At 41.5% G+C, this 25,216-nt stretch overlaps 1 protein-coding gene across 1 annotated transcript in view; it reads right to left on the bottom strand.

The window, feature by feature from the left end:
* Positions 1 to 25,216, bottom strand: part of NOS1 (nitric oxide synthase 1) — a 364,505-nt gene that overhangs the window by 150,727 nt on the left and 188,562 nt on the right.

Below are 25,216 nucleotides of genomic sequence, written 5' to 3'. Positions count from 1 at the left end.
TGCTTTCTAGACTTATTCATTAATCTTACTTAGTACCTGTTTCACTAAGGGTTTTTCTGATAGATACAAAATGGGAGAAAAGTCTTAATTAATCTGGCCCTTAGCAAGATGAGTGGCATTTTAAGACTTACCTGGCTTAGCCAGATAAATGAGAATTTATCCGGATAAGTGCTGCTACTTAGCTGGATAAATCGGAATTTATCCAAATAAGTGCAATTAGTATTCACGAGTTATTTTTACATGCACGCTCATATCTCAGGGTGCATTTACAATTATTTTATAATCTGCATATATTATATACATGCAGGTTATAAAATACAGGAATAGATTTTCATGCATCCATATACATGTGTATATGGGCACGCATGTGTATGTTTCAAATTTATCTTCCCTCTCTGCATATCCCGTAGCATCAATTTGATTGGTCCATGATTTTTCAGTGATAGAGAGACTGGCAAAAGTTATAGTACCTTAGCAGAACCAATCAAATGACAAGCAAGTTTGTTTTTTTTCTTTTCAATTACCATATGTCTGGTCTTTAAAGTGTGTTCTTTGGTGGCAGAGATCTTAAGGATGCCTGCAAGTGGGTGCCGTACAAATTTCTGATCATGTTTGTTCAGTTTTCTAGTCAAAAATTCACAGTTACTGCATAATGGAAATGGATTATAAAGTTCAGGAAGAGTTATGGTCCGAGCTGCATGAGACGAAATTCTGGTGCCGCATGGGGTAATAACACGTCTACAATATGCGGCACCATGTGCTGCAGCTAATGTGGAGTAATGAACCCAGCAGATGAAGTTAACCAAACAGAATCAAATTTAAGTCAACATGAACATTTGCTAAAAGTCAAGTGGAGAAATCAAGTTGCTAGCAGTGGCTGGTTTCCATGGAAGTCTGCATAGAAACCAAATAAAAGAAAATTTGAAAATGATGCTGTATTTATTTTGTAAGTTTCTTGTTATGCAGCAACAGTCTTCATGGTTTGCAGGCTCTAGGCTGGGTCTTGTAGAATAAAACATCATTGTGCTATATTGGTGGGCCCTTTGCCTTAATTAAATCCATTACCCTAATTCAGAGAGATGGTATGATCCTGCCCACCTCTTCTGGGAGGCTGTATCTGTTTCAGTTCAGTAGTGGGTGTCATTTGGTTCAAAATTTCTTATTACGTTCACAGTACTGGGTGTACTAACATCCCAGAGAGTTTCTAGAGACTTCTTCTCCAGAAGGCTGAGAAGGCCACCAGATGGAATGATATCTGAGTAATTGGGAGGGTGTTCAGAGATCCAGGAACCCCACCACCCCTTCTTCAGCAGGGTTCTCAAATGGGAAATATAAGAAGGAGGCATTTGAGCACTGGCACAGCTAAGCTACTCTTGCAGGACAAGGGAAACAGTCCCAGAGTTTTGGCATGATGCCCTTTGTATCTTAATGTTTTTTGCTGTTTTCGGTCTGGACCTTATATCAAGTTACAGACTCTATACCTTAAGGGTCTTACTGCCACTCAGTTTTGTTGCCCTGCTTCTGATGCTACACCATGGGGGTTTTGCTACCATTCTTCCTTAGCACTATATCCTCCATGCTACATCTTGGGGAGCTTTCTCCCACTCTGCCTTTCTGCTATACCACTTATGCTACTCCTTGGAGGTCTTTCTGTCACTGTGCCTTGCTACTATGTACCTTATGTTATGCCTTGGGGGTCTTGCTGCCTCTTTGCCTTGCTGAAATATTTCTTATTCTACTCCTGGGGGTTTGCTGCAACTCTGCTTTGATGCTGTACCCTGATGTACCACCTGGGGGGTCTTGCAACCTTATTGCCATACCCCATACTTTACACCTTGGGGGTCTAGCTGCCTTTCTGCCTTGCTAATATACCCATTATGCTACACTTTGGAGTCTTGTTATCATTTTTCCTTGTTGCCCTGCTCCTGATACTACACATTAGGGGTCTTGCTGCCAATCTGCCTTGCTGACCTGTTCCTTACACTGCACTTTTGGGGTCTTTTTGCCATACACCAGTCTCTACATCTTGGGTTTCTTTCTGTCACTCTGCCTGGCTGCCATATCCAAGACTCTACCTTGGGGTTCTTGCTAGAATTTGGCTTTATTGCTGTACCCCAGAATCTACACCTTGTGGGCCTTACTGCTATTCAGTTTTGCTGCTACTGAAGTAAGGCTAACTAGCTTGTAGTTTCCGGCCTCTGATTAACCTTATGTCAGGTGTAGGAAAATTAATAGAGAGGCTACTGAAGGAAAGTATAATGAACTATCTACAATCCAAAGGGATCAGGTCCCAAGGCAACATGATTTCACCACAGGAAGGTCATATCAAATACTATAAATCTGATTTTGATTGGGTGACTAGAGAACTCAATGTGCTATATTTGGATTTCTACAAGGCTTTTCATATGTTCCCACATAGGAGGCTCATGAATAAAACGAGAAGGCTAGGAGTGGGTCCTAAGATGCTGGAATGGATTACACATTGGATGAGTGACAAATGTCTGTAAGTAGCGATAATAGAACTTGCTCTGAAAAGAGAAGAGTGACAAGTGGAGTTCCTTTGTGAGCAATAATGCAGAGGGGTTAGAAGGTAAAGTTTGCCTTTTTGCAGATGACACTAAGATCTGCAACAGAATGGACGTACCTGAAGGAGTACAGAAAATGTGAAATGATTTAAGAAAGCTGAAAGAGCAGTCAAAGGTTTGACAGCTGTGATTCAATGCCAGGAAGTGTAGACTCACTCATTTGGGGTGTGGCAATCCCAAGAAGCCGTACATGATGGGGGGAAAAAGAATGATATGCACAGATCGGGAGAGAGACCTCGGGCTAATAGTGTCTGAGGGTCAAAATGTAGTGAACCAATGTGACAAAGCAGTGGCTAAAGCCAGAGGGATGCTGGGTTGCAAAGAGAGAGGCATAACCACCAGGAAAAAAGAGGTGATAATGCCCCTGCACAGGTCAATGGTGAAGCCTCAGCTGGAATACTCTGTTCAGTTTTGGAGACCATATCTCTAAAAGGATAAGGATAAGATGGAAGTGGTCCAGAAAAAGGCAACCAAAATGGTGTGGGCTATGCACTGTAAAATCTGTGAGAGGAAACTAAAGGACCGAAATATGTATACCCTGAAGAAGAAGAGAAATGAGAGATGTAAATTTTCAAATACCTAAAAGGAATTGATGCACATAAATCAAACTTTTTCTGATGGAAAGAAAGTTGCAAAACTAGGAGTCCTGATCTGAAACTCCAACAGGAAAGACTCAGGAACAATGTCAGCAAAATATTTCTTCATGGAAAGGGTGATAGATGCATGGAATGCCCTCCAGAAGAGGTGGCGAAGAAAAGAACAGTAATGGAATTCAAAAGGGTGTGGGGTAAACTTTGTTAAACCCAAAATTTACATTTCTACATGGGAGTACCTGCATGGAGCAGAAAGTATAGGGGTTAACCCACATGGAGCAGCAGTTATGATCTTAGACCACATGCTGGGCAGACTAGATGAATCATTTTGGTCTTTATCTGCGGTTATTAACAATGTTACCCACAAGTTACACTAGAACTAATTAGAAAACCTCAGTTTTGAAGCTCAAAATAGGCTGCATTGCTTTCGTAATTCACTTTAATGAAAAAAACAAACCAAAACAAATGGAACAAGTAAACGAACCAAAACAAAAATGTTGTCTCTGTACATCCCTAGTAAAGAGGTTGTCATGTTGGATAGTGGGATACATAGAAATAAGTCAACAATCAAACTGTAGGTGATTCCTTTTTATTGGACTAACAATACATTTGTGACTACATTTCAGTGGGTTTACATCCTTGGATAGCTGTTAAGCTCCCATTTAGTATCCTGATCATAAGGTTATTAATGCATTTGGTGCTGTAGTCCTGGAATGGAAAACTGTTAACCCTAGAGGAGTGTTACCTTGTTCTTCCCCTCGTGTGATATATTGTCTTGTGCCTGTAAAGATTTATTCTGGTCTTTAACTTCTAGCACATTTCACTGATGTAACATTCCTTTTCATGTAAGACAATTGAAATTAAAGTGTTCAGATACTTTGAAACAAACACAAAAGGCTTAATAGGGACATTGGTTTCATCACTCATGATGAAACTTCATCCTCCTCTATCTGTAAATCCTGCTTTTTTTTTCAGGCAGTTTTTTCACCCCTCTGCTAACGTGTCACCCGTCCCATCCTTTTCCTTTATAACTCTATAACACACTGTAAAGCAACCTGTAATTTACTTGTATATTCAACCAACAATCATAGCAGCTCATTCTGCACTGACCTGATGTAGGGCGCATAGCTCTCAAAAGCTCAGGGCTGGTGCAAGGGTATAAGGCACCCTAGGTGAACCATATAGCCTTGCATGCACTCCCTCCCCTCCCCTCCCTGCCCTCCTCACATACAATTAAAAATTATGCATTTATAATAAACTTTTACATTAAAAAGGATATTCAAATTACAGTTTTCTGAAGCAAAAGTATCATTTACAACAGGATGTATATTATATTTACTTGCACAACTGTGATGCCAACCAGAAAACCCTGCAAAAAAGCAAGGAACCCATATGGCACTAAGCCTGTCATAATACAACACATGTTGTGTGTGGGTTTGGCCCTCAGAAAGCCATGAGTAAACTAAATAATATAGTAAACCTCCCATATCAAGGCAGCACTGCTTGCCAGCATTCAAATAGTAACAACCCTAAATATGAAGGTAATAGGGTAAATAGTACACCAGAACCTAAAACACCAATACACCTCCTATTGAGAAAACAGAACAAGCCAGGCTGCTATATAGATCCCTACACAGAAACTACAAACTTGCAGAATATCTCACCTCAGTCACACTTACAAAACACAGATCCTCACCAAAATCCAAAATACTGTGATCATAAATTCTAAATAAAAACTTGCAGACAGAACTGAAAACCACAAAAAGCCAGATTCTCTATGCAATGCAACAATGGAAAAAAGAAACATCACTATTCATCATGTAAAGATTCTGTCACATCCCTACTAAGTATCATTCAGATCATTCCATTGGTATGGAGAGGAAAAGGAGTAAAAATGTGGGTAAGTAGCTCTCCCATGTGGAAGAGAGCATATGGTGAGTTCCTCTGATATAAATACTCAGGGAAGATAAGGCCATCACAGAAAGACTAAATGAATTCTAATTCATTTAGTAGTTACGCGCGTACCTAATGATTACTAATGAGGATGTTGGAGAGATACCAGTTCAGAAGATGATATTCAAGGGTGATGATTTGGATGAATTGAACCAAATCATGGTGAATACCTGGAAGATGTAGCAGGACAGATTTACAAACTAAAGAGTAGAAAATCATATGGACCAGATGGTATATATCCCAGGATTCTGAAAGAACTAAAAAAATGAAATTTCAGATCTAATAGTAAAAATGTATGACCTATCATTAAAATTGTCCATTGTAACTGAAGACTGGAGGGTGGCCAATGTAACCCTGATATTTAAAAAGGGCTCATGAGGTAATCCAGGAATCTATAGACTGATGAGCCTGACTTCAGTGCTGGGAAAAATAGTGGAAACTATTCTAAAGAACAAAAATACAGAACATATAGAGATGGTTTAATGGAACACAGTCACCATGGATTTAGCCACAGGAAGTCTTGCCTCACAAATCTGCTACATCTTTTTTTGAAAGGTTAATAAACATGTGGGTAAAGGTGAACCAGTAGATGCAGTATATTTGGATTTTCAGAAGGTGTTTGACAAAGTCCTTCATGAGAGGCTTCTAAGAAAACTAAAAAGTCTTGGGATAGTAAGATTAAATGCTCAGTTTACTCTTTGGAAAAAGATAGAGTAGTGCCTCTGGGATCTGTACTTGAACCAGTGTTTTCGATATATTTATAAATGATCTGAAAAGGGATACGATGGGTAAGGAGATCACATTTGCAGTTGGCACAAAATTATTCAGAGTAATGGCAGATGAAATTTAATGTGGACAAGTGTAAGGTGATGTATATAGGGAAAAATAACCCTTGCTGTAGTTACACAATGTTAGGTTCCATATTAGGAGTTACCACCCAGGAAAAAGATCTAGGTGTCATAGTGGATAATACATTGAAATCATCAGCTCAGTGTGCTGTGGTGGTCAAAAAAGCAAACAATGTTAGAATTTATTAAAAGGGAATGGTGAATAAAATGGAGAATGTCATAGTGCCTCTGTATTGCTCCATGGTGAGACCACACCTTGTGTACTGTCTGCAATTCTGGTCGCTGCATCTAAAAAAAATTATATAGTTGTACTAGAGAAGGTGCAGAGAAGAATGACCAAAATGGTAAAGGGGATGGAATGACTCCCCTACGAGGAAAGGCTAAAAAGGTTGAGCTATTCAGCTTGGAGAAGAGATGGCTGAGGGGGAATATGATAGAGATCTATAAAATCATAAGAGAACTAGAATGGTAAATGTGAATTAGCTATTTACTCTTTCAGATAATAGAAGGACTAAGGGATACTCCATGTAGTTAGCAAGTAGCACAATTAAAATAAATTGGAGAACATTTTTTTTCACTCAGAGGTACATTTTAAAAATTACGCCGGATTTTATAAAATACGCGCGTAGCCACGCGTATCTTATAAAATTCGGGGTTGGCGCGCGCAAGGGGGTGCACATTTGTGCAACTTGCATGCGCCGAGCCCTGCGCGTGCTGCCCGTTCCCTCCAAGGCCGCTCCGAAATCGGAGCGGCTTCGGAGGGAACTTTCCTTCCGCCTCCCCCCACCTTCCCCTACCTAACCCACCCCCCTGGCCCTATCTAAACCCCCCCCTACCTTTGTCGCAGAAGTTACGCCTGCTCCTTCCGCCTCCCCCCACCTTCCCCTACCTAACCCACCCCCCTGGCCCTATCTAAACCCCCCCCTACCTTTGTCGCAGAAGTTACGCCTGCTCAAAGCAGGTGTAACTTTGCACGCGCTGGGCCGGCTGCCACGTGCCATGTTCCGGTCCGGGGGCTGGTCCGGAGGCTGCGGCCACGCCCCCGGGATGCCCCCGGGCCAAAACCACGCCCGCGGCACCGCCCCCATATGACTCGCCGGCCGCGTCACGCCCCCGACACGCCCACCCCAAGAAAGACCCGGGACTTACGCACGTCCCAGGGCTTTGCGCACGCCGGAAGCCTATGCAATATAGGCTCGGCACACGCAGGGCCATTTTAGAACGGTTACGCGCGTACCCCTTTTAAAATCCGGCCCTCAATACACAAATAAGCTCTGGAATTCACTGCCAGAGGATGTGTGTAGGGAAGTTAGTGTAGCTGGGTTTAAAAAAGGTTTGGATAAGTCCTTGGAGTATAAGTCCATAAACTGCTATTAATCAGGTTGACTTAGGGGTAGAATTTCAAAGGGTTACGCACGTAACCCCCGAAAACCTACCCTTACGCGCACCAAGCCTATTTTGCATAGGCCCCGACACAGCGGCCTGTGTCGGGGCCTTGCGTGCCGGCAGCCAGCTGCCAGAGGCAGATGTAACTCAACAAAATAAGGGCGGGGGGATTTAGGTAGGGCGGGAAAGGTGGGGGGGGGGGGGGAACAAAAAAAATGTTCCCTCCAAGGTCTTGGAAGGAACGGGGAAAGCGGAGGGAATGGGGTAAGCGGAGCAGAGCGGCCTTGGAGGGAACGGGGAAAGCCATCGGGCCTCCCCTAGGGCTCGGCACGTGCAAGGTGCCCAAGTGTGCACCCCCTTGCGCTTGCCAACCCCGGATTTTATAACATGTGCGCCGGTAGCCCCTGTGACATAGTAAGGGCAAAGGCTATCGGCGCTATTTTGATTACTGGCAGTCGATGGCCCGAGTGCAGGAGATCACTCCCGGACCCCCCTGGACCACCAGGGCTTTTGGCAAGTTTTGGGGGACCCTCCTGACCCCCACAAGACTTGCCAAAATTCCAGCGGGGGTCCGGGAGTGACCTCTTGCACTCGGACCGTCGGCTGCCAGTATTCAAAATGTGACAGGATGTGACAGGATCCGGCCAATGGCACGGATACCCTGTCACATGGTAAGGGCAAAGGGCCATCGGCGCCATTTTGATTAGTGGCAGCCGACGGCCCAGGAGCGGGAGGACGGCCTGGAGCGGGAGATCGTGGGAGATCGCTCCCGGGACCCCCACTGGACCACCAGGTACCTGTAAAATGTTTTTTTTGGGGGGGGGGGAGGGTCGGGAGCGTGGGGGAAGCTAAGGGGTTACTTTTAAAGGGTTGGGGTGGGTTTTTTGTTTATCGGCTGGGGCGCAGCCGATAAACAAAACCGCGATCGGGCCAGATTGAAAAAAACCCACATGTGAATCCGAACCGGAATCCGAACCAATTCTGATTCCCATCTCTACTATGCACCCAGATTTTACTTAATGACTTACTTGTTGCAGATTCACATTGCATGAACATTTACAGCAGTTCATCATCATGATGCCTAGGATTTTTCCAGCGTTGCTACTGGTACTACTGCTAATTTCCTTAACATTCTGCTTAGAATGTTTGTTAATGCTGCCAAGCTGCCTCTTCTGACATCTGTCTGTAGTTATTAGTGTCATCTGATAAACCGGTATTTGAATGCACTTTTTCATCTAGCCAAGTTTGTGTCTGTGTGTGTATCACGGTTCTTGTTAAAAAAGGACCAGGCTGTTAGTAGATTTGTATTTTTGACACATTCAGACTATTGTTGGAATGTTTTCTCATCAGAGATCAAATTTGACAACAAACGTTCACATCTGATGCCAAAAATGAAGCCTATCATGATTGGCCAGAGCCAGGTAAGGGGTGGGATGAGAGAGTTCCCGCATTTGCCTGTTGTTGTCTCTGCTATTCTCTGACAGCACAGAGTTTGCTAAGTTGTAGAGAGATGGAAAGTTGGACACCAGAATCCTGGGAACAAAAATGAAGGCAGCTCCAAGGTTGCTGTTTAGAAAGGAATAGCATGAAGCTCAGTAGTGCACCCAGATTGTACTTAATGACCTACTTGTTGCAGATTCCACGTTAACTAAAAACATCCAAGCTAGGGAGCAGACCAAAGGAAAGTCAGTAGATATTAGGGCTTGATCGCCTTCTCTCTCCCTATTAGCCACATCCAGAGACCTTCTCCCAGATAATAATGAACCACCCCAAAAAACCCAATCGAAAATATATATTTTAATCTTCCTCCAATCCTTTTAAAAATCTGAGCTTTTACTTAATTTTGTTTTCTTTAGATAGATATGCACAGTTTGATCTACGTTGATTGTGTAATTGTATTTTCTTGTTCTTTCTTCTTAAGAACTGTGAAATGTATTTAACGAGCAATGAAAATTTAATAAACAATAAATTAAAAAAAAAAAATCTGAGCTAGAAGCCAGTTTTATGTCACTGAACAGGATTCCACACTCCCATCGTTATAACCTACCCTGAGGGAGTCAAGCAAAGTAGGGCTATCAAATGGCTCTAGGTCATCAAAGAGAGGTTGAGACTGTTCTGATTTTGCCCCATTGCGTGTACATAGTTGTAGTTCTAAGTTATGTAAGAAAAGTAGGTCTGCAAGTTCATAAATATGTTGGTGCAGAATGCGAACTGGTTCAGCCTGGTGACCTGGAACCATCTGCTAATTCTACCATAAAGCCCTGTAAAAACAGCACCTGCTCTCCTTTCGTTGTATCCAATGCAGAATTGGTGCCAGCGTGCTTGCATATACAATACATTAACATTCTATTTTAACAAGTCTGGAGCAATTTTGCTGGCTCTGGGCAAGACCATCCTTGCCAGATCTTTAAAGAGCTCCACAGATCTGAAATTGTTACAATGCGTAAAAATCAAATCCATGGCTGTGGCATTAGGCATTTTTGGTTTCATTCCATGGAAAGAGATACAAAAACAGGGTTGAAATAGCACAAGACAAACTTTTGAGCTGCAATTCTAATCATCCAAGCTAGCCAGAATTAAAGTTTTGATGATAGGTGCCATTGCTCACAAGTTTCAACTCTGTGCTAATTGAACTGCTTTTTTTGTGTCTGTTGCCATACGTCCAATATATGTGCACGTATTTCCTTGAAAGATGATATAACGGGGCTAAGGAATGTGGAGAAAAGGAGGTAGAAGATGAGAGGTACAATTTTACTAATTAAATCCAGGTCACACTACAATAGACATGGGTGCTATACAAAAGCAAGGACCATGACTCAGGAATGGATGCCAGAAACCAGGACAGGATTGACATCTTCTGAAGAGAAGGGGGTTAAGTTTAAAAAAGCCATGGTAACAGAGACTAATGAATGAGAGATTCTCTCTCCTCTCCCCCAACATTTGCCCCAATCACTACTTCATGAAGATATAGAAATCAACATCTCATTTTTTTCCTTTTCTTCTGCTTTTTATGAATTTCCTGCTTCTTCTCCATATCATCTTCAGTGTGCTCTCATTGTCTCTCTGAATGCCTCTGTAACTCCTGAGATAGCGTTCCTTCTCAGGACCCAAAGGCTACACCTCAAATAAGGGTTTAAGTTGAAGTCCTCTCTTAATGATAATTCCAACCTGATGTCCAAGATTCCCTGTTAGTGGCTATGCGGTTGGGGGAGGGAGGGAAGGAAGATTACTTCTTGGGTCCTGGGCTTATTCAAGTCTTATTCAAGCATTAAAGTCTCTTGCATACAGAACTAATAATTACACTTGAGGCAATTGCTGGTTTCCAACTTAATACTGATTAAGGATGGAAATTGATGAGAAAATTCTTTTACAGACTGTTCATGACAGTCTAGTGTACAGATTCAAATTTTCAATAAATATTTGACCTTTTGCTTTCAGTAAATGTATTCTGTTGTTAAAGTCAATTCAATATTTTAATCCTTCTTCCTTCCATTCACAGGGGTAGTTTTAAAGCTTCTTCCCAATAGCTGGTGAATAGGATGTTTCCCCCAATTCAGATGTGTTAGTGTAAAGTCCCATTTCTCACACCTTTAGTCCAGAAGCTCCATATTCTTCTCACTCCCTAGTCGATAGCTGGCTGGTACCTTTGCTCCTCTGCTTATCTCGATGAGATGGATGTGGGTATATCAGATGGGCGCCACTGATCTTATTCCAAATGAATAGGAGCTCATTTCTCCAGAAGGACACTGATGGTCTCTTGGTTATCTCTCTGTGAGAGCCACCGCTCCTAAGATGGTAAATGAACTGAGTCCCTGGGCACTAGTGTACTCAGGCAGATAAACAAAAAAAGTTCTTAAGTAAAAGGGAAAACCGAGGTCAGAGAAAGGAAGGGAGGAAAAACCTCCTCCTACTAACAAGAGATTTCCAAAATACATGGCAACTCAGGCAAAGGCTCCCTTTCCTCTTTACTCTATCTAGGTCTCATCCCTATTTATTTATTTATTTATTTATTTGCTTGTCGAGTTTTATATACCGTCGTTCGGTTTCGCCATCACAACGGTTTACAAAGTTTCAATGTTTAACAGAGTTTTCAAAAGATTCGTTCAAATGGTTGTTAACATAGATATTATAATTTTACATAGATATTATTGTTTTATAAACTTAGTTCGTAGGATAGATTATACATGTTTCAGTTCATTGTTATGTTATTTTCTTACATTGGTTCAGCATTATTTGTTGGTGTCAATGTGAGGGGAATTTAACCAAACCAGCAAAAGGACATGCTGCCCCTAAAAGTGATAACCATGGCGGCATGGTTTTATGTACTTTAAGAGCTCCCCATATCAGGCTCCCACATTGGGGAGCAACATCCACAATAATTCTGTTTTTGTTTTCCCCTCTCTATGGATAGGACATTCCACTTTAGTGGAACTCCTTTAGGTCTTCTACATCCTTAAAACAAAAGGAATCATTTTTTTCCTGCAAATCCTTGTTCGTTTCCTCCCACAGCTTGGATTTTTTTTTTTTTGTTTCTTTTTTTGACTCAGCAATTTCCTCCTGCTCCTTTCTCAATCTCAACTGGCTTTGGGTTCTAACACCATGAGCCTTCATTTGTACCTGTCTGGGGGATTTCTTTATTTTATGTCTCTTCCTCCACCCAGGGTGAGGGCGCATAGTCTGGTCTTTGCTGGGATGGTCCTGGACTGAGATCCATGCTCCAGGCCTCCTTCTGGAGCCCTGCAGTCAAAGGCCCTGAATTTTATTTAGCTGTTTACTTATTTATTAAAATTTGATAATCTGCTTTTCATCACTCACAGAGACATTAAAACAGAGTACAATGAAGTAAAACATCAGTCCCAGCCCAGCATCATCATTTTAATTAACAATTCAAGACACACCCACACCAGACTTTCATTTTCCTAAACAACTGTCCACTATCTAAAATATTTTGCAAAAAAAAAAAAAAAAGCCAGTCTTTAATTTTCTAAATTCTAATGTAACCTCCCTTAAGCTAGGGTCAGTTTCTCATCCCTGCACTGGATCTACTCATCTGGGGTGGGAGAATAAAGTCTCTGAGTCCTGTGGAATGGGAGCAGACTCTCCTGCAAGGCGAAACTGGGCAGATCACTTCTAAAAATAACATAGCCCACATAAAGTTGGTGCTCCAAACACAAAAAATGTATTTAGAAAAAGTAATCAGGTTTTAGCCGGAATCAAGCAATATCCACAGCCAAAAACAGTAACGTTCAGCAGTTGCAAAAACAGGTTCTAAACAAAGAAAACACCTCTGTTTTCCAAAATCTTCCAATCACTTCCACAATGCACGGTTCTTGTGCCATGTACAAAAAAAAACACTAGGAATGTCGCTACAAACTTCAATATCTTCACATTCTCTAGAATTTGCCGTATTTAAATCCTCTCACCTTCAAATCGGACTTACATACGCCACCCCAGGATACCTCGAAACCGATCCATCACCTTTGATTGAAAATATAGTAAAACACATCAACTCCGACACACCAGCGATACTATTGGGGGACTTCAACCTCCATGTGGATGTATCTCCCCATTCTCACAGCTGTGAAACTCTCCTAAGCACACTAAACTGCATGGGTTTCAAACAAATAATTAAGGAACCCACCCACAAAGCTGGTCATACGTTGGACCTCATTTTCATTAACCAGGAACTTACTCTTTCCTCTCACCCTACATGCCTTCCAGTTCCCTGGTCAGACCATAAGCTGATCAACACAACACTAAAGATAAACCTACCTACACTCCCAGAAAAGCAGAACAACACAATCCAATTCAAGAAAATGTGCAGCCAGGAAATTCTCAGCAACAGCCTATCGGATGAACTTAACCAACTGGACCTCACTAACGCGGACTCAGCCATTTTGTCCTGGAACAACATTACCAAAAAAGTGGCTGATACTACATGCCCAACTATTACCAAAGCTCCTCAAGCAAACAAGGACAACAGAAAACCTTGGTACACACCAAAACTAAAATCCTTAAAACAGGATCTCAGAAAAAAAGAACAACACTGGCGTAAAAACCCAACATACACCAACATCACGGCATTCAAAACCATGATGCACCATTACAGAATATCCATCTTCCAAGCAAAAAGAGACTTTTACTCACAAAAAATCCACCACTTCATTTTCGACCCTAGAGCGCTTTTTTCTTTGGTCTCATCCCTCACTAAACCCCTACCAACATCCATACCAGATGATAAAGCAGCAAGCAAAGCAGAAGAACTGGCAACCTACTTCAAAAACAAGATACCAAATCTACTAACTCAGTCCATCAATAATAACAATAATAATTACACTACGCCAGTAATACCTCGAGCTGCAGTCTCATCACAAAAGGCTAGCCTTAAGGAATTCGAACCGACCTCATCCTTAGAGATCGAAAATATCCTAAAAAAGCTCAAACCTTCTTCTCACCCTCAGGATACCATACCCACCAATCTCCTCATCTCTTGTGCTAAAATCATATCCAAACCCATCGCACAAATCATAAATTGCTCCTTCTCTCACGGGATTGTACCTGACCCACTAAAAATGGCAATCATAAAACCACTCATAAAAAAACCTAATCTTTCTCCTGAAAACCCAGCCAATTTTCGCCCAATAGCTAATCTACCATTCATCGCAAAAATCTTGGAACGAGTTGCAAACAAACTACTAACAGAATACCTAAACGACCACAACATTCTTTCCCCATCGCAGTTCGGTTTCCGCCAATCTCGAAGCACCGAAACCCTCCTAATCTCATTAACGGACTCTATATTACTTAATCTTGAAAACAGACAACCGTGTCTTCTCATCCTCCTAGATCTAACAGCAGCTTTTGACACGGTCAATCAATCACAACACATTAATAGATCGCCTGGCAGAAATTGGCATCAGAGACGAGGCCCTCAACTGGTTCAAATCGTTCCTACAGAACAGACAGTATAAGGTCAAGATCAACAAGGAAGAATCTCAACCAGTCACCTGCAACTTAGGAGTCCCACAAGGATCATCACTCTCTCCAACCTTATTCAATATTTACCTTCTGCCACTCTGCCAGCTCCTCATCAACCTGAATCTCGTCCACTACTTATATGCAGACGATGTTCAGATACTGATTCCAATTACTGAATCTCTCCAAAAAACTCTGGACTTCTGGAACTCTTGCCAACAAGCCATCAACAACTTACTCACTCGCCTCAACTTGATCCTTAATCAAAACAAAACAGAATATCTCCTCATTTCCCAAAACGGAACCTACACACTTCTAAGTACCATCTTGTCAACTCAATTAACAATAACCCCACAAGTCAGAAATCTAGGAGTTATACTTGATAACCAAATGAATTACAGATCACTCATAAATAACATCGTAAAGGATGGATTCTTCAAATTACAAGTCTTAAAAAGACTGAGACCACTCCTACATTTCAAAGACTTCCGATTAGTTCTACAAGCAATCATTCTCACGAAAATAGATTACTGCAACTCACTTCTACTGGGTCTCCCTGCCAATGCCATAAAACCACTACAGATGCTGCAGAACGCTGCAGCGAGGATCTTAACCAAGTCCAACAAAAGAGACCACATCTCACCCATCTTAAAAAGCCTACACTGGCTTCCCGTCAAATTCAGAATACTATTCAAAGTGCTCTCAGTAACCCACAAGGCAATACACAACCTGGCACCACTCGAGCTCACATTCCCTCTCCAACTCCACACATCTTCCAGACCAGTGAGACAAGCCTACAAAAACAACCTTCAAATTCCACCGATGAAGTCAGCATTAAGTAAAAGAGCTTTCTCCACAGCTGGGCCTAAACTCTGGAACTCTCTTCCATCAGAGCTCAGATCACTGCAATGCTCCACTACATTTAAAAAAAGACTCAAGACTTGGTTATTCAACCAAGCTTTCCCATAACATCAACCTGCGAAATATCCCTGCCAATATCCCCTCAGTGGTAACACGTTAGAGAACTATATAGATCTTCTCTAGAAATCACATGATCTTTGGCAGTCTATTATCTTTGGCAGTCTATTATCAAAACCCAACCTCTAGCCTATATTAGGCACCGCTCATGTTAATTATGTTATTACCCCCATATATCTTAATTATGTTATTACCCCCATATATCTTAATCCAAGTTAATTCGACCTGTTCATTGTAAGACATTTACTTGTCATTGTTGTTATTGTTTAAAATGTAAACCGAATTGATCAATAATTTTGTTATTGGAAAGTCGGTATAGAAAAATGCTAAATAAATAAATAAAATGTACATCTTTTTGTGCCAAAAATGTATTCAAGAGCTCAGAACTCTTAGGATCTTCCCAAAATCAACCTCCCCACTCTACTGATGGATTGAAGATTTCCAGTAGGAGGACTAGGAAGCCTTTGCTGTTCCACCCTGTCTCCCAGTACAGCTATTCAGGTCCTCCAATGTCAAAATTCTTCAGAAAGAAACACCTCAATCTCTTCCAGTGCCTTGTAGGGGTGGTTACATACTCCCCAGAATGTAATCCTCTTTCAGAGAAGAACCTTCCCTGTCACTCAGGTAAAACATACTCATGCACGCAGAACTCCTTCTAAACCTCACTTTGCCAGAAGATTCCCCATTTTAAAAGATAGCACACATTTCATGACACCTCTGAACATTTAGTGAACTGTCCACTGCTGGAAGATAATGCATTTTAAGACAAACTACACTCTAGTGGCCAATCAGGGGCCACATTAACTACTGGCCTTCCTTACGCAACTTGACTGGTGGTGAATACCACCAAATAGGACCCATACAACTGAAAGTTGCTTTCTTGTACAGCTTAAATGCACCAGTTTAAAGAAGGAACCACTAAAAGCCCCTCCTGCGACAAATCTAACACTCTAGAGCAGGGGTGGGCAATTCCAGTCCTCGAGGGCCACAAACCTGTCGAGGTTTTAGGATATCCTAATGAATATGCATGACATAGATTTGCATACAACTGAGGCAGAGTGCATGCAAATCTCTCTCATGCATATTCATTAGGGATATCCTGAAAACCAGACTGGTTTGTGGCCCTCGAGGACCAGAACTGCCCACCCCTGCTCTAGAGGGTGTATATCCTTTCAAACAATCAGCTAGGTACTTCAGAATGTCTACATAGAGTTAATTATGAATTAGAGAACAATGTTCCAAATTGTAGCCTAGCCTTAATGAGCAGCTAATGGAGCTCATGCAGAATTGAGGTAATATGATCAGTTTTTTTTTATTCCCAGTCAATAATATAGCAGCCATGATTTGCAACAAATATAATCTTTTAGAACCAGTTTTTGATAACCCCACATATAATAAGTCAGAATAGTATAATCTATTCATGATCAGAGCATGAAAAATTGTAGCCAACTACTTTACAGTAAATATTGGTCGAAGTTGGTGAATCATATGCAAAGAACAAAGATATCATGAAAAGGGAAACCAGTTTTACCCTCAAACTCTTCACCCATGCCTTAGTTGATGCTACCAATCAGCTCACAAGAAATGTACTTAATGAGTTCATTCTATGTTTTCTGAAAATAGAACAAATTAAGTACATTTCTTGTGAGCTGATTGGTAGCATCATTTTAGATCTTGGAGAGGAGAGGATCACCTTGTAGTGTCTGAAAAAAATTGGTAAGTACTGCTTTGGCAAATTTTAGTAAAAAGTTTAGGAGAGAATTAAACTCTTGGGGCATGTTCTTTAGTGTATTTGTGTGTCTATCTTAAATAGCTAATCACAAACAAAAAAAAGTCCAAAAATGCTGCAACTGAAAAGAATTAAAAAACAAAAGAAAAACATGTTGCTAAACCAAATAGATCGTATCATAAATGCAATAGATAGTTATTGTAAATGGACCGTCAGACCACCCCAGGTATATGAACAATGATTTATGTTCTTAATAACCAAATGGGTCTTGTATAATCATCAAGCATAAATAAAGTGTTTGCCTTCTGAACATGCAATTTTAAGAATTTAAATTTAAATATCTAATGAAGTGTACGTCCCCTCATTTTTTTCTAATCTTCTTTCTCTTTTTTTTTCTTTCTTTTTCCGTCTCTGTATTCAACAAGCTGGGCTTGTTTGTTGGTTTGACAATGTTGAATAAAGAGACGGAAAAAGAAAAAAAGAGAAAAAAAGAAAAAAGAGAAACAAAAAAGAAAAAAATTTCTTATGTAACATAGCTTAATGGATTTTGCAAAGGGAGGTCATATCTTACTAATCTATCTGAAGTTTTGAAAATACAACTATAGAACTCAAGATTAAAAAAAAAATGTAAAACAGATAACTTATACAGCTAAAATTATCCAGATAATTTATCAGGGATATTCAGCGGCATAAACAGCTCACTGATTATCCTCAAATAAAGTGAAGCGGTTATACATAGCCGGATAACTTTGAAACTTAACCAGCTATGTTTAAATATCGCCAGTTAGGTTTAAAATTTATTCAGCTACATGTAACCAGATAACATTACCTTAACTGGCTATATTAAAAAAAATATAGCCAGTTAAGTGGCAACCAATAAATAAAAAAAAACAAACAAACCATAGCAGGCCTATTGGCCAGATCCCCCATCTCCCACCCCAGTGAGATTGATATTGGACCTGCTGGTCTGATCCCCCTGCAAAGTGTACTAAAGTGAAAGGCTTTGAAGCTGATTGCTGCTCCTCCCCCCATGGTTTGTCCACAAAATTAAAAAAAAAAAAAAAAAAACACCTCCCTCCCCAACCTGGTACCTTCTGGGATGCCACCAATCCCAGAGGCTTCAACATTACTTTGACAGCAATTAATAATCCAACAGCAGCTCTGAGAACTGTCAAAGCAATGCTGGAAGCTGCTGGGGCCAGTACAAAGGTATTGCGATTGCAGTGGCCCAGAGGGTTTTGAAAGAGAGGATTCCAGTGGCAGGGGGAGTGGAGATGAGGAGGGGTCTGGTGGTCAGTTTAATTGGACAAAATGCATGGGTGGGGGAAAGGTGGCTATTGGCCTCATAGTTTATGGTAGCTATCTCAGAGAGTCTATCTGCTTCCCCTACCTATCCTAATATACAGCATAATACACATAGCGGTCTCCCCTGGCAGAAGAAACGTACTACCGGCAAATGCCGGCACCTCAAGCCACACTGAACATGTTGGTCCCATCATTTTCTTATCGTCTTGCAAGTATTATATTTTCTAAGTTGCCTGTATAAACTGTGTTTGTTTACTCCCACAGCAAATTTCGGCCCCCGATGAAGGCATAGCCGAAACACGGATCCTGTGTCGGGCTCTCTCTCTATCTAAGCCTCACACGAAGAATGGCGTTTCTTCGCGTTGCAAAGACCAGCAAAAAGCTAAGTTAAAAGTTTGGAATTTGGATTTTTTTGGAATCTGGACATTTGTCTGCATAAATATTATGAGAAGTTTGAAAATTATTCTGGTCTATCGGACTGTTTCACTAAGCAAAGCTGAAAAACCACTCATCTAAGACCTATGATTATACTAACTTATCACCCTATATGCTATTTAGCATCATAATATATGCCTATATATGAGGTCTGATAAATGAGAGAAAAAAATTCTCTCTCACTGTTGGTGCTCATAACTATTCCTCAATCCGTGTGGTTAAACAGTTTTTGTTATGTTTGAATTGTTTTGGCTGTTACCACTGCTCTAAAGAATTTCTTGAGAGTTCTTTTTGAAGGTTCTTATGTTCTTCATTTTCTTTTCCATCATTCAGACATACCTCTAGGAAACATCTATCTCCAGCCCAAATTAAATGTGCCTCAGTTAATGCTCATTCAATTATAAAGAGGTCTCCTCTTTTAATGGACATTATTCTCAAACATGGCACGCATATCCTGTGTATAACTGAAACTTGGTTAAATGCAGGTGATATATCCTCTCTTACTGGCTTGTCCACCTGATTTTGCATATTTTTATAAAGCTAGACCTAACAAAGAAGGAGGGGTGGTAGCAGTTATTTTTCATTCTTCACTCAACTTGAAGGTTCTTTCATCAAATGCTAATATTAAAACTGAATTTCTGTTCCTTCAAATTTACAATAGCACTATATTCAATCTTCTCTTAATATATCAACTGCCACCGGTTACTAGTTATGAAGTTACTCTTAATGAATGTACTTTGAGATGTGCTCATCTGTTATTACTAGGAGATTTTAATCTACATATTGATGATCCAGAGAATTCCACAGCTTCTCATTTTCTTTTGTCAATGACTGATCTCTTTTTCACTCAGTGGATTAAGCAACCCACACATAGGAAAGGTCACAACCTGTATTTAATTTTCTCCACAGAAAAGTTACAGCTGATCTCTAACACCATTGATTTTATTCCTCACACATGGACTGATCATGTTATGATAACTTTTCTTATAAATCTTAAAACTTCCATGTCCCCTCTTGTTAAGAAAAATATCCCAGTTGGAAGCACCAAACCTGTTGTCTTCCTGCACCTTTCTACCTGGCTTCCCTTCACAGACTGGGCAGAAGGAGCCTGTAACACTCGGGACCTGCTTGGCCCCGTACACATAGCAAAAACCAACAAGTGCCCATGGATTTTGTCCCAAAATGCATAGTTTGAAAAGTATCTGGCTAGAATTTAGCTGGAAAAGGGCAAAATATTGCCGAGTAAGCCATTTAGATAATGTAGTAACTACTACATTATCCATCTAAATTGCTTTTGAATATGGACCTCTGTTATAAAATTACCCTCCCTATGAGTACATTTAAGCCATTTTTAGTTATAAAGAACTGCACAAGTCCAACATTTTTGCAAGTGTTAAAAGAGATTCATGAAATGATGCAGAGGCAAGAATACCTTCATAATTGCCTCAGATTCCAGACACTCAAAGCATCAAGACCCTCTCCCACCAAGGGACAGAAAATCCTGCCTACGCCATTCAATTCATGATACATAGATCATCCCAATAAGTACCTAGTGGCATGAAGCACAACCTAATGAGTTGCAAATGATAGAGGCTTGATCTCTCTCTGCTCTCACTTAAGAGATGAAGAGGGATTGTGCTCCTTCAGGTTTTATTTTCTTTTTCACAAGCTAATGAGCTGATTTGCTTCACCTGTTTGTGTTCACACGTCTCCCATATTCCTCTGGAGGTAACTCTCTTTACTTCATTCTTAATTACTTTTCACAGCTTGCATGCCAGGCAGCAGTTCAATGCTTGCTTTATTTTCTCTGTTATTGCTACTGTAAATGAAATGTAACTGCTAGGGTAAAGCTGCAATTTTAACCCCTTGGTAGCAAAAGCTGTTTTCCATTATTCTAAGGAGCCCTTTGGCAGACAGCTCGAGTCTGTGATGCTGACATCACAGAGATCATGTTTTGGGAGACAAGACAGGCACCATAGTACAACCCATGACAAAGTCATGAGTACCCTGTTGACAAAACAGGGCATAAATAGCATTTGAGATATTCCAGGTATAAATCCTAAAATGAATAACAAGAATGGAGTACAACTGGACTGGCCTGGTGGCTTAATGGTAGTGAAATACACTGCCAGGTAGAGGGCCCTGAACTTCATTCCTAACTCAGGTTTCCCACTCCCTTGGTTGTCCAGGGCTGGGAATGCTCCAGAGGTAGCACTCATTGCCCCCGGTGTAGGCAGTTGTAGTCATCGTGCAATGGTGACATCCAGAAGCTGGATTTACTGCCCATGACTGGAGCATTCTGTAAGAAGCTCTGGTGTATGGCCCCCATCCAGGACCATTGCTGCAATGACTGGACTACAGGAAGTTGGGAGGGGATCTAGAATAAGGGAAAAATCCCCTGATGGCTGTGAATGAAGGCTCCTGGCACCAGATCCCATCCCTGGTTCTGATTTTGCTGGAAGCCCAGGGAAGCAGGAGGAAACTGGCAATTCCAAAAAAATAATAATAACAACAGAGCAGTGCTACTAGTTGATTATTTCATGTATGCTTTTAAAAAAAGTACATACAGTGATCATTTTCAAACAGCCCACATAGAAGAAGAGTCTGCATGTACATTGCACTTGCAGACTTTACTGAATATTTTCAAAGTGAACTTATGCATGCAAGTTGCTTTAAAATTACTCGGATATTTTGGCTAAGTAAATGCAGAAACTTTCATTCGCATAGATACGCTTCCTCTTCAAAAGACATAACTTATACATGTACACTTATGTGCAAAAGGCCTGATTTTAAAAAGCATTTACATGCTTAAAATTGGGTTTTACCTGTGTAAATACATTTTACCTGTGTAAGTGGGCTTCTGAAAATCGCTACAATATCTGCCATTGAATTGTCCAGCAGATTCCAAAAAGCAGCTCAAATTCCTTGTTGCTCACTCCCAGGAATAAGTGTTAGACTTCCCTGAGTCCAATAATTTCCTGGCTAATAATTGCTTATGAACTTTTTCTCCAGGACCTTGCCCAAACCACTTTTAAACCCTGTTAAACTAGATGCCTTGACCACATCCTCCAGCAACACATTCCACAGCTTAAATATGTGTTGAGTGAAAAAGTACTTGCTCCAATTTGTTTTAAATCTACCACCTGCTACTTTCATGGAATGTCCCCCTAGTCTTAGGACTATCTGAAAGGGTAAATAACCATCCCCTGTTTACTTGTTGAGCCCCCACTCATTATTTAATATTTTATGCCTTTTTATCATATCCATTCCAAGCTGAAAAGCCCTAACCTATTAGCTTTTCTTCATAAGGGAGCTGTTCCATCCCCTTTGTTTTTTTTTTGTTGCCCTTCTCTGCACCTCTGTATCTCTGCTGTATCTCCAACACTTTCATTACCCTCTTTCATCCCGCCATTCCTTTCCCCCATATCCATCCTCCTGTTCTTCCAGCTAAGCTTCCATTCTTCCCGTAGGACCAAAGATTGAACAGAACAGCAGGAATGCGGGAACAGAATAAGTAGGAGCATGATTCAATCCCCACAACTTCTCCTCTATCAGAGATTGTGCAGATCAGAGAAGAGGAAGAATAACCAAAAAAGATGGACTGTGCGCTTGCATTCACTGCTCCTATGCTGACACTCGTGTAGGAGCCAGGAGAAGGACAAATATAATTGTAAGTTTCTCTTAAGCAACAGGAGCCTTGGGACATCTACCTCTGTTTGAACAAATCATATCAGTGTGCATAAGAAAACATCTTATTTGTATTTTCTTTATTTCAATTTATAGAGTGCTTTTAACCAAGCCATTATCTCCAAAACTCACAGCACTCCACTTAACCATGGTTAGTTTTGTATGTTAGAATAAGGTTTGATTATCTATTTATATATTTATTTATTTGATTTGTTTTGTATACCGTCATTCGGTTTCGCCATCAGAACGGTTTACAGTGCTCGTGAAATAACATTGGTTATTGATTAGATCTTGTTTGCTAATTGTCTTTTCTTAAGTCCTGACAGTCCAGTCCAGACAAGTGGGATTTGTTCTCCTACCAGCTGTTATGTCGGCTGGCCGAGGAGCCAGCGATTGGCCTTCCTTACCCAGCGTCACGCTACCAAGCCGGGGGCAGGCCCTGGCTCCCTGGCGATGCAGAGGGGGTGACCATGGCACAGCTCTCCTTTTTGCATCCCTGCCTGCCGCCAGTGGTCCTTGGAGCACGGCAGAGATGCCGCCGCCGTCTGCTCCTCGCATCCCATTCTCCTAGGTGTGTGCGTGCACTTCTCTAGTTCATTTAAAGGGCCCGCTACAGGCAAAGGCTGCCAGCCCTTTCCGATGAGGTCATCAGTCTGGGCCTATTTAAGGCAAGCTCTTACAGTCAGAGCTTGCCTTGGCAACAGGTCTCCACGCTTCCTGTCGTGTGCTTAGTTGCTGCTCATTCGTGTTCCTGTTCCAGCTACCTGTTTCCACTACCCTTTGGACGGATTCCTTGGCTTTGACCCTTGCTTGAACCCAACTTTGTCTTCAGCTGACTGCCCTGACTCCAGCTTGAACCTGATCTTGTCTCCGGCTGATTGTCTTAGGATTTGGCCTTCTTTTAGGCACCTGCCGACTCTCAAGCCCGGACTTAACTTTGTTCCTAATCGCTTGCCTGCTTCTGTCTGTCCGGGCTTCTGGAACCTGGCCTTGTTTTCGACTTTGCTCCTTCGGACCCTGCATCTCCGCTGCTTCCTGGCACCCTACCTTGGACACTCTCTCTGGGATCTACCATGTGGAGGCCACCTAAGACCAGCCGGCTCGGTACCCAAGGGCTCAACCTGCGGGGAACGAGGGCTAGTATTGGTGAAGCTCCAGTTGGCCTCTGCTTCCCGTTCAGCCCCGCCTCCTGATGGTGGGGACCCGTGGAGGTTTCCCCACAGGTAGCGCCAACACCACCTCGGGCCAGGGGTCCACCTCCATAACACCAGCCGACAGAGACAGTAGAGGCAGAGTAAAATACTGTTTTATACTGACATCCCTCTCTATATAGCCTGGTGCAGCAGGGAAGGCATCAGTAGCCCAAGCTGAATGATGGAACTCAACAAAAATATTATAATTTACATCTCAAATACCAAATGCCAAAATAAAGAACAAAAAAAATGGCATAGGAATGAGCATAGTCTCTGCTCTACATCCCTGGACTGCATTTCCTTCATGTCCATTTATTTAGAGAAAAAAAGAATTCTGATTGTTATTTCTTACAGTTACCAGTTTTACCAAAAAAAAAAAAAAAAAAAAAAGATTTTGACCTCCGATCACTTCTCAAGGTGGACTCTGGACTGGTCTGTCAGGAGTCAAAGAAAGACATTTAGCAGGTAAAATCTAATTGAACCTTCTTCATCGTCCTGCCAGACCACTCCAGACAAGTGGTATGTACCTAAGTAGTACCTATCCCGGGTGGGAGCATCCTAGAGTTGTCTCTAAGACCCCCATGGCAAAGACAGTATTTCCTCTCTCTTGAAGATTCAACCTGTAGTGTTTTGAGAATGAATGTAGTGATGACCATGTAGCTGCCCTACAAATTACTTCTAGATTTGCTAATCTGTGTGCCCATGAGGCTACCTAAGGTCACATGGAGTGGGCATTTAGCCCTTCTGGCACTCACATTCCTTTCATTAAGTATGCTAATACAATTGCTTCTTTAATCCGTCTTGCAATTGATGCCTTTGAGACTGCATTTCCTCTATGTGCTCCTGCAAATTAAACAGCCTGTCCATCTTTTAAAATTCATCCATGATTTCCAGATATCTAAATAGGTATCTCCTTACATCTAAAAATGTGGAAGTGAAAGAGAGTAGGAGCCAGTGATATTGTGTGTGTGGGTGGGAGAAGAGTGAGTGAGCAAGGGAGCCAGTGTGTAAGTATGTGAGTCAGAAAGAGAGGTTGCTAATGTATATGTGTGGGGGGGATTAAGAAGAGAGCGGGAGCCTGTATGTTTAGATATGAGTGATTGAATGAGGGAGCCTGTAAGATTAAGTGTGTGGGAGTGAGAAAGCAAGGGAGCCAGTGTGTTTGTATATGAGGGAGTGAGAAAGGGAACTTGTGTGTGGGAGTGAGCAAAAGAGAGAGAGGGGTCTGTGAGGTTATGTGTGTGTGTGCAAGTGGGAATAAAAGAGTAAGGGAGCCTGTGTGTTTGTATGTGAGTGAAAGAGAGAGAGGGAGTCTATGTGTGTGTATGGAAACGAGACAGAGAGGGAGCCTATGAGGTTGTATGTGTGTAAGAGAGCATGTGTGTGCATGCGAGTGAAAGCGTGTTATGTGTGGGGGACAGAGAAAGTTTGTGTGCTCAACCCCCTCCCCACCCACTAATCCATGACAATCTTGGGGCATCTGGAAATCAAAAATTCTGAGGTATGGAGAGTGAGTGATTTTTTTTTTTTTAATCCTGGCAAGTTTGAA

The sequence above is a fragment of the Rhinatrema bivittatum genome, chromosome 11 (genome assembly GCF_901001135.1).
Source record: "Rhinatrema bivittatum chromosome 11, aRhiBiv1.1, whole genome shotgun sequence".
Taxonomy (NCBI): domain Eukaryota; kingdom Metazoa; phylum Chordata; class Amphibia; order Gymnophiona; family Rhinatrematidae; genus Rhinatrema; species Rhinatrema bivittatum.
Note: the sequence above shows the minus strand (reverse complement) of the source record. Positions and strands in the feature narration are given on the sequence as shown.